The 15,277-nt window shown below is 41.9% G+C and overlaps 1 protein-coding gene across 2 annotated transcripts in view; it reads right to left on the bottom strand.

Annotated features, from left to right (window-relative positions):
• GPC6 (glypican 6) overlaps positions 1–15,277 on the bottom strand; it is a 794,510-nt gene that overhangs the window by 383,756 nt on the left and 395,477 nt on the right. The gene's annotated exons all lie outside the window — the stretch shown is intronic.

The following is a 15,277-nucleotide window of genomic DNA, read 5'->3' as shown; positions in this document are numbered from 1 at the left end:
TATGGACCCTATCGGGACAGAGCTTCTCCGAGATCTGGTGTTTAATATTAAGGACTACCAAAAAAACCGGCAGAGAGGAATTGAGAGAGAATTAAGAGCCTCGGACGTGAGGTCTCCAGGCTGATAGTAGACTAAGACTGATGGTCATTTGTTGGGGATTGAAACGGGGAAAGGGGTGGGGTGGGGTTTGGGAATCCAAAGGGTGTAGAATAATAATCTGGTTTTTTAAATTTTGTTTTGTTATTAGTATGAAAATTGGGGAATTTGTGGAAGGGAATTTGGGTCGACTTTAGAAAAAAGTTTTAAGAATGAGCACTGATGTTTAAATACTGATGTTTATAAGTAAAATTGGTTTTTTTTATTAAAATGAATTAAATATAAAAAGGTCAAAAATTGGGGACAAGAACTTGTTGAATTAACAATTTGAATTGGAATATAAGAAGGGGAGGTGTGGGGAAGTCAGGGAAAAATGTTATTGAAAATAAGGATTGTAAACTTTATGTGTTTTTAACTTTTTTGTTTTTTCTTTTTGATTTTTTAATGTATAAAGGTGGAAAAACTCAATAAATATCTTTTTAAAAAAACACAATTACCTTTCCCCTGGTTATAACAGATAAAGCCCAAAGGGAACAGCCTGTTGAATTGCTTGTCATGACCACAAGTTATCTTTTTGAGTCAACTACAATGTTTACAAAATTCACCAGAATGCAGGCATGTAAAACGAGAGCTTGTGTCATGCTGCACCATTCGCTTGCTCGTTTTATTCGTTTGCCACTTTCAAATAAATGCATTTCAAATAAGCACCACAACAAACTAATTCATAACAAGAGCAAAACAATAACGTCACATTGAATATGAATTTATCCAATAAATAAATGTACAGCATCAATTTAATAAAATAAATAACCTAATCAACATAGTAACATAACAATACCATATTTTTCGCTCTATAGGACGCACCGGATGATAAGATGCACCTAGTTTTGGGGGGAGGAAACAAGAAGAAAAAAATTCTGAACCCCAGAAGCCAGAACAGCAAGAGGGATCTGGCTTCTGGGATAGCCCCTTGCTGTTCTGGCTTCGGGGACAGCCTGTGAAGCCTCCGCAGGGCAGCGGGGTGCCTTCACCCCCCTGCCCTGCGGAGGCTTTGCACCGCCATCCCCAAGCTACAACAGCGCTCCGTCTCCCTGTTCTGGCTTTGGGCTTAGCCGCACAGCCTGCATTCGCTCCATAAGACGCACACACATTTCCCCTTACTTTTTAGAAGGGGAAAAGTGCGTCCTATAGAGCAAAAAATACGGTAATTCCAAAACATCACAAAACACATCGAAACAATAACATGCTGGACCAGTCAGAGAGCCCAATTGCTATGCCTGTGGGTGGTCCAATAACAGTGCCAAACAAGGGCATAGCAGCTGTGTGAATTGGTTTTTAAGAATCACGGATTTGGAATACGAAACAAAACACCTGCTTTTTTCTAAGCTTCTAAAATCTATTCCCAGCTGTGCTGCTTCTACTGGTTTGCAAATGTGATATATAGATAGATGATAGATAGATAGATGATAGATAGATGATAGATAGATAGATAGATAGATAGATAGATAGATAGATAGATGATATAGATAGATGATAGATAGAGATAGATAGAGATAGATGATAAATAGATAGATGTAAAAACAAGCCTGCAAACATAATAACATTTTAAAAGCTGAATCGTACTCCAGTTGCAGAAAAAGTATCCACCAGCATTTAATTATTTAAGGTGCTCAATTGTCACTAATCTTGTGACTTAATTCATTTAGGACTAAAGTACGTCTGAGCAGGGAGCTTTGTTGATACTGCACCGCATCTGTACATTCGCTCATTTAATAAAAAAAAAAAAGTTGACAATTGAGAGAGGAAATGCTGGAGCCCATTTCCATTCTTTAATTGCTACACCATGCACTACCAAATGATTAAAAATATAAATCAAAAGTTTTCCAAAAGCATGAGGCTCCCAGTCACTTTAATGGGCTTCTTTGCATTACCAAGATGTTTATTATACACTCATTTACAAAACAATGAGCTCTTACTGTTTATGAAAGTTTAATCTCTTACCCGTTTATTGCTTTAATATATCTCACATTGGTAAGTTTTACTTTTAAATGAAATCCATGATTGTGGTATGTGGATTCTATTTTATACACAGACTACCAACAGAATGAGTAACATCATAACTGTATTCATCTACGAAGCAATTAAAATTGGGGTAATTGCTTCTGCTTCATTCATATCTGCATACAAAGTAATGGAATTAATATTTTATCATTTTGGCAGTGCCTTTTTGTTAGTAGAATATTTCTACTACATCCATTTCTCATTGGCCCTGGGCAATTGGACAAACCTTTGGGAAAGTTCAATTGATTTTCTTATTGTATTTTAAGTAAAATAATGCATGATAGAAATTTACAAGTGGAGTGTTTCATAAAGCCCTGAGATAAAAAGTCAGTTTTGAAACCCAGAATTTTGCAACACACACACACACACACACACAGAGAGAGAGAGAGAGAGAGAGAGAGAGAGAGAGAGAGATTTATAATTATTTATTTATCCCAACACATTTTACAAGGTGATTTAAATAAATAAATAAAATAAAATATATAGCAGGCATGTCCAGCTTTCAAGAGACTGCGATCTACTCCCATTATAAATAAAAATAAAAATGCAGTGATCTAGCCAAAGTTGTTGATCTTTTTTGGGGGGAAGGGGGTCGACCAGGGATGCCCAGCAATCAACCGGTAGATCACGATTGACCTGTTGGACATGCCTGATATATAGGATAACCAATTCACACAGGAATCCTATCCCAGGTGTGGGGAGGGGGAGGGGGAGCAAGTACCCTGCTCGCCAGAATAACTCCATAGGATCAGACCAAGCAATGAAAACAAATGGATTCTAGGGCACTTTCAGGCACAGAAGTAGACTGTCTAAAACAGTTCAGGTCCAGCTCCGAGGGCCTTCTGGCGGTTCCCTCAGTGCGAGAAGCGGATGTTACAGGGAACCAGGCAGAGGGTCTTCTCGGTAGTGGCACCTGCCCTATGAAATGTCCTCCCATCAGATGTCAAGGAAATAAAGTACCTGACTTTTAGAAGACATCTGAAGGTAGCCCTGTTTAGGGAAGTTTTTAAGGTTTGATGTTTTATCGTGTTTTTAATATTCTGCTGGGGGCCACCTAGAGTGGCTGGGGAAACCCAGCCAGATGGGCAGGTTATAAATACATTATTATTATTATTATTATTATTATTATTATTATTATTATTATTCACTGCAACTAGAGCTGGTGCAAGAGTTTGGGGTAATCCTCTTTCCCATTAACTCCCATTGATGACTATAGAAGCACCAGAGCTGCTGAAGTTCCAAGTCAATTTTGTGGGTATAATGGAAGAATGTTTTGGATTCTGTGCATACATAACTACCCTTGACATGCCCCTGCAATGTCCCTCTTTGCACCCATCACTGGAGGGACCCCATTATCAGAACATCTGTGGCAATGGAGATTTCTTTTAGCAGCACCTATGTCTTCCTACCTGAAGACTTATCTCTCCACTAGCAGAGTGCCAACTAACACCATTTCCTAAGGCTCCTCAGCCAGCCTTCCAACTGACTGTAGGATTGTAGACCCAAGCCAGTAAACAAATCATGTTGTTTGCAGAATACAACATTAAGACTGCCTACTGCCAAAGCATTGCTTACCAAGGTCATATGGTGCCTTCTAGTGACATTTTGCTGGAATCTGATACCATTTCTCCAGTGGCAGGAGCTGGGTTCCAGCAGGAGATTCCACCTGTGGGATTCCAGCTTGCTATGTTTTGAACAAAGCAATGCATTTTTCAATCTAAAGAGCCACAGATCAGGCCATTAAGTCCTGAGTCCAACATTTCGTGATTCCAGCACTGTAAAAGGTAAGAGGTAAAGGACCCCTGACCATTACGTCCAGTCGTGGCCAACTCTGGGGTTGCGGCGCTCATCTCGCTTTATTAGCCAAGGGAGCCGGCGTACAGCTTCCGGGTCATGTGGCCAGCATAACTAAGCCGCTTCTGGCGAACCAAAGCAGTGCATGGAAACGTCGTTTACCTTCCCGCCGGAGTGGTACCTATTTATCTACTTGCACTTTGACTTGCTTTCAAACTGCTAGGTTGGCAGGAGCAGGGACCAAGCAACGGGAGCTCACCCCGTCGCGGGGATTCAAACCACCGACCTTCTGATCGGCAAATCCTAGCTCTGTGGTTTAACCCACAACACCACCCGCGTCCCACCCCTGGATGGTTAAGTCCAGTCAAAGGTGACTATGGGGTTGTGGTGCTCATCTCACTTTCAGGCCAAGGGAGCCAGCGTTTGTCCACAGACAGCTTTCCGGGTCATGTGGCCAGCATGACTAAACTGTTTCTGGTGCAATGGGACACCGTGACAGAATCCAGAGTGCCCGGAAACGTCATTTACCTCCCCCCCTGCAGCGGTACCTATCTATATACTTGCACTGGCGTGCTTTCAAACTGCTGGGTAGGCAGGAGCTGGGACAGAGCAATGGGAGCTCATCCCGTTGCAGGGATTCGAACCGCCAACCTTCTGATTGGCAAGACCAAGAGGCTCAGTGGTTTAGACACAGCGTCACCAGCAACATCCACCACTGTATGGAGAGGCAGAACCTAACACTGAGAAAACTATTAGCCAACTGTGAAACTTTGAAATCTTTTCTTATTCACTTCTATTTTGAAATTCTTTGCTGTGCGCAAAACTAGGTTGGAGGCTTAATCCCCCATCCCATTTTACATCTGTTGTGGGGTTCAACTCCTCTCAATGCCCTACATTTGGAAAAAGTGCATTAACATTTCAAAATGTGCCTGGTTCAAAGCTGCATGTGGGTAGAAGTGCACTCCAAAATTCTGACTGATCCATTTTTTTAATAGCCTGGGCCATTTTTCTTAATCCATCATTATCAAAGGCACTTAAAATATTTATAGTTGGTTGATTATTACATTTTTATGGAGTTCTTAACCTCTGATCAGGCTCTCTTCCTTTCTTGCTCTAAATGTTTATTTCCCTACTACAGCTCTGCTAAGTCGTCTCTGGAGATACACCTAATGAGTTTAATAGGGAGGTGCACTTTGCTAAGCTTCTTTAAATGATCTTTGTAAAAGCTTTCGTGTTGCATTGATCGTCTTGTAATCTGGTCACATCCTGCTCTTTGGTCTATTTCATTTATGGTGAAATATATCTACAGTCTCTTGGGCCAATAGAAACTCAGCATAAAAGTAGCTACAGGCTGGGCTGGCTAAGCAAAAGGCATTTGTGTCTTCCTTAAAATGGACACATTGATAAGAGGTTGCAAGCTTTTTGGTGAGTTCTTATGGGTTTAGCCCATTGAAAAGGGATATGGGGGCTCCCCTAACTGAGTGGTGGGTGGACTCTGAAGACTAGGGGTGGGGCACAAGTTCGATTCACTTCACATTTAAAGATGAATCTACCAAATTTGCATGTCCTGAAACAATACATGAACTGAAGCACAGATATCCTTCAGAATCTGCACTGATCTGAATTTTTGATGAAGTTTCCTGAATTTTTTGACGAAGTTTTCTAACCAAACTATGTTTGAAATGCACATACAGTGGTACCTCAGGTTATATACGCTTCAGGTTTCAGACTCCGCTAACCCAGAAATAGTGCTTCAGGTTAAGAACTTTGCTTCAGGATGAGAACAGAAATCGTGCTCCGGCAGCGCGGCGGCAACAGGAAGCCCCATTAGCTAAAGTGGTGCTTCAGTTTAAGAACAGTTTCAGGTTAAGTACGGACCTCCGGAATGAATTAAATACAACCTGAGGTACCACTGTACTACGGGAGCATGTGCATAAAACCAAATATATTCATGAAAATAACATACAGAAAAGCATACTAGGGAAAACCGGTGGCACAAATGTGTACATTAGTCACAGCTGCATACAAAAAAAATGTGCTTATTAGGAGAAATTCGCACTTAGCTGCTGCTGAATTTTCATGAGGATTTTTCTTTTAATTTGCAATGTAGTGAACAAGTTTCAGAATGGAAAAATTGGAGGCTGAGATTCTTCTATCCCCACTCAATACTCTTGCCCAAGAAGTATAGATGTGGTCCTACCATCAGTCGGAAACACTGATACCCCTTTCATGGGCTCTCCAGATTAAATATAGGAAATATATTCTGTAAAACCAAAGCTGCACCCTTGCCAAATGCTTATTTTAAGTAGCAACCATAATTTATCTACAATATATTCCCTATATTTAATATGGAGAGTATATGAAAGGGGTATCATATGAGAACTATCTCTCATGCTTCTCTGTAATAGCCAACTATCCATGCAGCCCTCACTTTTGCCATCAAGGCTGGTTCACCCATTAGGTGGGGGTGAAGCATCTGAGTTGAACCTCCACAAGTGCCTCACCTGCCACCCTGCCTATGCCCCTGTTGTGCAGAGCACACAAGACCTCACTGGAACATGTGCCAATGGCGCTTCTCTGTCACCACGAAGGTGGTAGGTTGGGCAGTGCAACAGGTGATGACAGGCTTCTCCTCCTGACTTTATGTCCTACTCCTTGTGTAGTCCGAATCCAGGATCATTTACATCTTGAGTTTCCCCTGTTGAGTTTAGCTCTCCCTTTTATCCCACAGTTGAGTTTTCCACCTTTGCCTGTTCCTTCCTCAATCTCTTTGTTTTCCATACAACTAACCTGAAAACTGCTGGTCCAATCTCCCCTTGTCTGTGTAGTCCTTGCCTATATCTTTTCATAGATATAAGCCGTCTCCTAATTATAATAAATATATATTTGCTCTTTGCACACAGTAGTCTGTGGTCAGTAGTTAATTTTCCCCTGGTATAAATTTATAGTGCAATCTACCCATGGCACACTATGATTCCGACTGCAAGCTTTTAAGAAATACCCCATGGGTGGCACATGTATACGTTCTTGTATGTCTGGACAAGTGACCAGGAACATGTAATAACAAAATGAGCTTTACAATGGTCACTGTGCACAAATTTCTAGTTGTAGGTTAACTGGACTGTGCAAAGTAATTTAGCATTCCCTTTCACGTGAGTAAAAAATATTTCTAAACAGTATTGCATTATCTGATTCAAGTTTGTAGCTGTGTTAGTCTGCAGTTCTTTGTTTTAAAACAAAATGGAAGATTTGGTCTTCATGGCATATTTTTTAAAAACTTATTTTAGAGTGTGACCTTTTATAGACTTCAGTTGAAAGAAAACCTTAAAACTATTGCTATCTTTGATGTTTCATTACGCAATGAGTTTTTGTAACCTTGAGAATTGATTATGTGCTCTACAATGGTGAATATTAAAGACATAGTACTCCATTGTACCAGGTTCTAAATAGCTTTATATACCACAGAAATCTCCCGTTACTCTATGCCCTGTTATAGCTTGGTGAAATGAGATCTATTGGTGGTGAGCATTTATGTATCAAATACACTCACAGCAAGGGCGTGTAGGCAGTTTTTTTGAACACCATTCCTCTCAGAGCCCACCAAGGCCCAATCCTGCACATGGCTGTGTACATAAGCAGAAAGGAACTGTGGTAGATGAGTAGGAATGAATCTGCCAATATTAATTTATCTCAGTTTCTCTTTTTCCCCATTTCTCCAGACTTGGACGTAATACTTACATTTTTGTAAAGCAATTTCCTATAATATAAATACAATTCAAAAAGTTATTTTAGCTAATATGCGCATCTTTATGTACACTTCACCCTAGTCTGTGCATTTATTTTTACACATTAATCGGCTGGAGAACTGCATTGCAAAAATTGGGATTCGGCGGTGAAAATTTTGAAGGATGTCTGTATTTTGGTTCTTGTATTGTTTCAGGAAATGTGAATTAAGTAAGTTCACCTTTAATGATACTCAGTTGAATTACTCTCCTCCTCCCTATTTATGAGCAAATAAGCAAATGACTCTTGCATCCTTTCCACTTGCTTCTGAGTTAGCTATGAAGTGGAGAGACATAAGTTCACTCTTTGCACAAAATAATTGGTATGGTTAAAAGAGTATTATGAGTTCCTTGTTCAGTGCTTATGTTTGTATCCTGGTAATGTATAAAAAGGTGATAAATGTTCTCCTAGGGAGGAAATGTAATTCTTTCTTTTTTCCAAAAAATAAATAAATGAGGAAGGCTTTATGTAGCAGTATATCTTTTATATGTTCCCCCTGTCTACAGATCTGTTATATTAATCTTTTTAAAATGTAGTGATGCACCCAGAGCCCAAAGGGCAGAGGGTGGAATAAATTTAAATAACTAAAATAAACCTGGAGCACAAATTTTTTATCTATGCCTCTTGTTTTCTAGTAAGTGAATCTTAGACCATTATACTGTATGTCTTCTGGAGTAAATTTCTTGCTGATTGTTATCTGCATTGACATTAAAAAAGAAACAAAAGAAAAGTGCATTTGAAAAAGACATTGCCTGAGATAGAAAAGAAATATGGGATATGATGGAGTCCAATTTTCCAGCTCGATGTTCATGCTGATACAATACATTTTTGTATGCACTGTGAACTTGCCTTCCTTTATTTTAACAAACCATATTTCACACACTTTTGTTTACAGATAAAGTAATTCAGAAAACGCAATTTCTTTCTTAGGTCACAGGGCACAAGTGATTGCAGTGAACCAAAAAATGTAGTTTTGCAAACCTCATAATTCACTAACTGCTCTCTTCAGATTTATTGTGCACAAACTTTCTAATGGTTGTGCATCATTGTCCTATTTGTCCAAATCTCCTTCTTTGTGATCCTCCCCTCGCATTGCTGATTTCTTAATCTCTCTGGGTCCACCCTAGCCATGCGGGCTGCTTTACAAATAAGCCACACTCAGCACATCTGAAATATGAGGGAACCGTTTGTCTCATTGCTATCCATATATGCTTACTTCCAGGTCTCACTCACCTTCCTGTTCAAGAGTGATTAACAAAACATTACAATTAGTGGAATTGTTATAGCCTTCTCTTTAAGCAAGGAAGTTTTTGCCCATGAATACCCTTCAAAATAATCAATCTATAGCAAATAAAACAAAAAAAAGAATAGATTGCCAATCTGTGCTATCAAAGAACAACAGAAGAAAGTTGCTTATAGAAGAAAGTTGGAATTGGCCCCTTAGTGCTGATCCATCTGTGTCACCCAATACCACGTACCAAAATGAAATAACCAGGGTTTTACATCACACAGGGAGTCTACATGAGTAGAAGCAGGTCCATTGGCATCGCGTGGGTTGCCAGCACCCGGGCCATGCAGAGGGGTGGGTGAGAGGGAGGGAAAAGGATGGAACGCGCATGCACATTCAGCTACCTAATGGCATCAACATCACTCATGAGACTGCAGCCACAGAGATAAGAGAATAAGAATTGTTCCACTGTCTGGAGAGGTCAGTTCTTGGTTCGCATGGAGAAGCCGTTTTCAATGGAGCCCAGTGATGGAAGCGCACAGCTGTACTGAACCAGCACTAGGTGCTGAAATTGTGCACCCGGGGCAACCACCCCTGTGCCCCCACATGCTACACCACTGAGTAGCTCCTATGCTTCATGCTGTCACACACTCCAACTTGCATGGGGGCGGAGGGTGGAGCTAGCATACTTGTCCCCATACTCACCCATGTTTAGCTTACTGAGTTTCCTGAACATCTGAAGAGGGATACCGAGAGTGCTTTGAACAATTAACAATTATTCCTCTCTTGTTCCCTATTTTTGAGCTCTGCTTTTATAGAAAAAACTAACTCTAAACACAGACTTAGCTGTGTCATTGTTGTTTAGTAGTTTAGTCGTGTCCGAGTCTTCGTAACCCTATGAACCAGAGTATGCCAGGCACTCTTGTCTTCCACTGCCTCCCGCAGTTTGGTCAAACTCATGTTAGTAGCTTCGAGAACACTGTCCAACCATCTTGTCCTCTGTCATCCCCTTCCACTTGTGCCCTCAATCTTTCCCAACATCAGGGTCTTTTCCAGGGAGTCTTCTCTTATCATGAGGTGGCCAAAGTATTGGAGACTCAGCTTCAGGATCTGTCCTTCCAGTGAGCATTCAGGGCTGATTTCCTTCAGAATAGGTAGGTTTGATCTTCTTTAAGTCCATGGGACTCTCAAGAGTCTCCTCCAGCACCAGAATTCAAAATAGCTGCGTTATTGCAAGCCAATTTAAAGTGCCTGGAAAAGATTCTGCAGACACAAGTGCCTTTGGAGTTTCTTTCCACAAAAGCTGTTCTCATCCTGAAGCAAAGTTCTTAACCCGAGGTACTATTTCTGGGTTAGCGGAGTCTGTAACCTGAAGCGTATGTAACCTGAAGCGTATGTAACCCGAGGTACCACTGTATAGCATATACACTGCCTGATTCCTGTGCACACAGAATATTGCTTTCTGGAAACACAGCCATGACTTTATTTTGTAGTGAAAGCATGCAACGAGGAATTCACAATTAATTGACAAAATAACTATGCCTATTTAAGTGTCTTTTCTCCTGGACTATGACCCCTGTCAGGCACAGGCAGTGCTAAAAAGACAGGGAAATCTTTTGTAGAGGAAATAACACGCAGTATATTAAATAAGGGCCATGTCAAACCATCCGTGTTCTCTTAACACCTGCGTTCTGAAATTTGACAACTAGGAAGGCTTCTGGTCTCTTGCAATGTGTTAAATCACAAAAAGTGATCCCATAATAATGAGTGCAATGTTATTTGGGGATTTATTTATTTATTTATTTTTTAGAAAAGCTGTTCGAAGAGGAAGCCAAAATAAATTTGCATAACACTGTTTTGTGGAACCTCCTCTACTTTAGCCTCCCTTTAACTATTTCCATTTATATGTAAATGACCAGCCATTTTGCAGGGCATGAAGAGCCGCTGCGTTTACAGCTTTGGGATGCCAATTTTCAGCACACCTGAAACCACTTGACTTGCACTTTCCATAATTCTAGTTGCCATCATTTGCAGATGGCCACAAAGTAGGTGATGCAATTCCAAGGGCATTCTCTCTGCAATTTCACTCTTCTCTCTGCATGCAAATGTGCACTGCCATCACCAATACTTCAAGTTTATTTAACGCCAATAGCTTGCAACAATGTTATTCCTCGAGTTTTGACTTGATTAGTTCAACCGACAGGGTTTGCCAAAACTGGGGTTGGAGTCAAAACGCACTCAGCTATTGCCTCTCTTATTCTTCTGTGAGGTGAGTCCATTTTATGAGGCTCCAGCCCTCTTTGTCACTTTGTCACTCAGGAGTGACAAACCTTTCTAAAGTCAGCTAGCCACAGGTGGTGTACAGATCAAGAGGTAAAAGCAGGTGGAGCTGCAGATGTCTTGCCTTAATAGAGCAATTCTTCAATTTATTTGTTATTACATTTATATACCATTTCCCCTATAAGTAGCTCAAGGTGGCAAGCATGGTTCTTCACCTTCCCCCATCTTATCTTCACAAGAACCCCTGGGCGGTAGGTTAGGCTGAGAGACAGTCATCAGGGGAGCTTCATGAGAGCCAGTGTGATATAGTGGTTAAGAGCGGTAGACTCGTAATCTGGTGAACCAGGTTCGCGTCTCCGCTCCTCCACATGCAGCTGCTGGGTGACCATGGGCTAGTCACACTTCTTTGAAGTCTCTCAGCCCCACTCACCTCACAGAGTGTTTGTTGTGGGGGAGGAAGGGAAAGGAGAATGTTAGGTGCTTTGAGACTCCTTAGGGTAGTGATGAAGTGGGATATCAAATCCAAACTCCTCCTCCTCCTCCTCCTCTTCTTCTTCCTCTTCTTCTTCATGGCTGCAGTGGCATAACGTGGGGGATGCAAGCGGGGCTGTGGCCCCAAAGAGTGGATTTTTGAGGGAGTGCTTTTTGAGGCACCCACATGCAGGTGCCAGCAGCATGGCCTGGCCTGGCACTCCCCTCCGGGCACTGGAGGAACCAGGGCTTGTGGGGACACCTGGTTCAGGCCCATAAACATGCTGTGCCGGCTGGCCGGGTTCCACCCTGTGCGTGTGAGCAGATGGCTTAGCACAGGTGGGGTGGGGTGGAGTCACTCCAGCAGTGTTGGTGATGAGGGCTGGGATGCCACAATGGGCTCCTTCACCCTCCTTGCCCCAACCCTGGAACACACACACACACACACACCGGGACCTTGTTTCCCCAGGTCCCAGTCTGACACTCTAACCAGTATACATTACAGTGGTACCTCGGGGTAAGAACTTAATTCGTTCTGGAGGTCCGTTCTTAACCTGAAACTGTTCTTAACCTGAAGCAATACTTTAGCTAATGGGGCCTCCCACTGCTGCTGTGCCACCAGAGCATGATTTCTGTTCTCATCCTGAAGCAAAGTTCTTAACCTGAAGCACTATTTCTGGGTTAGCGGAGTCTGTAACCTGAAGCATATGTAACCTGAAGCGTCTGTAACCTGAGGTACCACTGTACTACATAGCAGTCGAGAGGTTTATCCACACACACACACACACACACACACACACTTCTCCTTCCTCCATCCATGAGACATTTACACTGTTTGAACTACTTCAATGCGCTCTACATGGGACTACCTTTGAAGGTGACCCGGAAACTACAACTAATTCAGAATAAGGCAGCTAGACTGGTGACTGGGAGTGGCCGCCAAGACCATATAATACTTGTCCTGAAAGACCTACACTGGCTCCCAGTATGTTTCTGAGCAAAATTCAAAGTGTTGGTGCTGACCTTTAAAGCCTTAAACAACCTTGGCCCAGTATACCTCAAGGAGTGTCTCCACCCCCATCGTCCAGCCCGGACACTGAGGTCCAGCTCTGAGGGCCTTCTGGCAGTTCCCTCACTGTGAGAAGTGAGGTTACAGGGAACCAGGCAGAGGGCCTTCTTGGTAGTGGCGCCCGCCCTGTGGAACGCCCTCCCATCAGACGTCAAGGAAATAAACAACTATCTGACTTTTAGGAAACATCTGAAGGCAGCCATGTTTAGGGAAGTTTTTAATGTTTGATGTTTTATCATGTTTTTAATATTCTGTTGGGAGCCGCCCAGAGTGGGTGGGGTATAAGTAATAAATTATTATTATTATTATTATTATTATTATTATTATTATTAGCACATTCCAACCACACAAAGACACTTGAGGCAGTAATAGAGCAGAGAAGGGAAGGAGTGTGAGCTAAAGAGAGGGGACATGGCCTTGGAAAATTCCTGATGGCTGAATAGAGCAGGTATAGGAAAACTCGGCTCTCCAGATGTTTTGGGACTACAACTCCCATCATCCCTAGCTAACAGGACCAGTGGTAAGGGATGATGGGAATTGTAGTCTCAAAACATCTGGAGGGGGGAGTTTGCCTATGCCTGGAATAGAGTGTTTCGGAGGACCACATTTGGCCCCTTTAACACTGAGTGGTCAGGGAGCCCTGAGGCTGCAGTCCAGCAATATGGACTGCATAAAGTAGTGGTTGTCAAAGGATGTGGTGCACAACAGTGGTGTGGCAAGAGAGAATAGCAAGTGTGGCAAGAAGATTTAAGGACAATCAAGGAAACATTGAAATATTTCATTGCAGTATAGTATAGCATCAAAGCCTATTTTATTAACTTTGAGTGTGTGTCACCCAGAACACAGTCAGAGGAAGATACTAAGTATGAGTTTTCTGAGAACAATGGCTCTTCTCTTTGGACCAGTCTTCCCACTGCTTGACCACTATTTTGCTCTCGAGCCATTGGGCCATCCAAGCTCATCCCTTTTTATTTATTTATTGCTGGTAAGTGCCAAGTTCCTCTTCATTTCTGCAACAGAGTTCTTTTGAGGAAGCAAATAATTGCCTTCCAAGTGTTCTCAAGTGAAGCTTAGCACCTGGTGGAAACTCAAGCCACAATGGGAGAACTACAGATGTGAACTCAGGCAGTGACCCTCCTTGCAATGTCTATAAAAAGGATCTAAAATGAAAACTCTGTATTCTAACAATTGACAGTGCTTTTGCAGAGTTTTCTGTTCTCAGAAGGACCCCTTTTCCTGTATTGCAAAGTGGGATCAGCTTCTTCTAAGCAGTTTCTTCCTGCCAAATCCACACAGGTGCTGGAAGTAATATATCTATATTAGCCCTCTGAATGCTTGCTTTGAGCAGTCTTTTATCTTCCGGGGGGGGGGGGGGGGAGATCACTTGGGCAGCTGGAGAATGCTGAGGATACAAATGTGAGAGAAAAACTGAGTGAAGTAGAGAAATCAGATTGCTGTACAACATTGTCGCAAAGAAGTCTTTGCTATTTCTTTATTTGCCAGATTATGGCTTTGATTTCCACCCCTGGGGAGAAGTGGTAGCTCAGGTGGAAGTATGGATGAGCCTTATGTTACATCCACTAATTTAAATAGGTCCACACTGAATAAAAGTTGATTGCTTACTACAAGATGCGTTTACAAACAATAACTAAATTTTTATCCCTATGCATGGAAGATCCATTATGAACCATTCTAAGTCCAAAGTTGTGGTAGATTGAAATGCATCTCAGAAAAATAAATAGCTACGTGATGAACAGGTGACAGAGCAATTGAGTCTTTCAGACAAAAGATCCAAAGAAATTTCATTTCACCGCTCTTAAATTAACAAGCTATTTGAACTATGTCTACTTCAAAACCATTTACAGTAAATAATGGCAACTAACGGCTCCAGTTTTGAAGGGTTTTGTTTGTTTGTTTTGTTTTTACCTTCCAAGGTCTTAGGTCAATTGTTATACAGGACTGAAGGTTGAACTCTAAGAAGTCGTCTTTCAGAATATTTTTATGGAAGGAGCTTGAGCATTCACCAGGGATACCGTCTCATGAAAAATGGAATGGATGAGACAAGTCTCATTGAATGTTTGGGCTGGAACAACTGAGGGTCAGAATCTGACCACAGAAATGTCAATATTGATTGTGATATATCAACATAACTATTAAAGTATTGTTGGCAACAGGTCCTTTGTTGCACCCTGAGGAACTGAGTCATGATGCTGAGAAAGATGTCACGGTGATAAATAATTTGGTTTCTGTAGGCAGCATGTTAAGATCATGAAAGGTTATAACAGGGCACAATGCCTTCATACTCACTTAGGAAGAGTTTTCATGGTACGTAGGTGTCAAGTAAGTACGCAAATGTCTTTCCTTCCACTGATGCCCTCTGGCATCTCTGCCTCCGAAAGGCTTGCACAGCTGTTTGTTGCAGAAGCCTTGGCTACAAGCTCCTCAGGTGAATGGTGCCTCTGGGGCTGGCCAGAGGTGCTTCCCAGGCACCTGTG

This window comes from Podarcis raffonei, chromosome 4 (genome assembly GCF_027172205.1).
Source record: "Podarcis raffonei isolate rPodRaf1 chromosome 4, rPodRaf1.pri, whole genome shotgun sequence".
Classification (NCBI taxonomy): Eukaryota; Metazoa; Chordata; class Lepidosauria; order Squamata; family Lacertidae; genus Podarcis; species Podarcis raffonei.
Note: the sequence above shows the minus strand (reverse complement) of the source record. Positions and strands in the feature narration are given on the sequence as shown.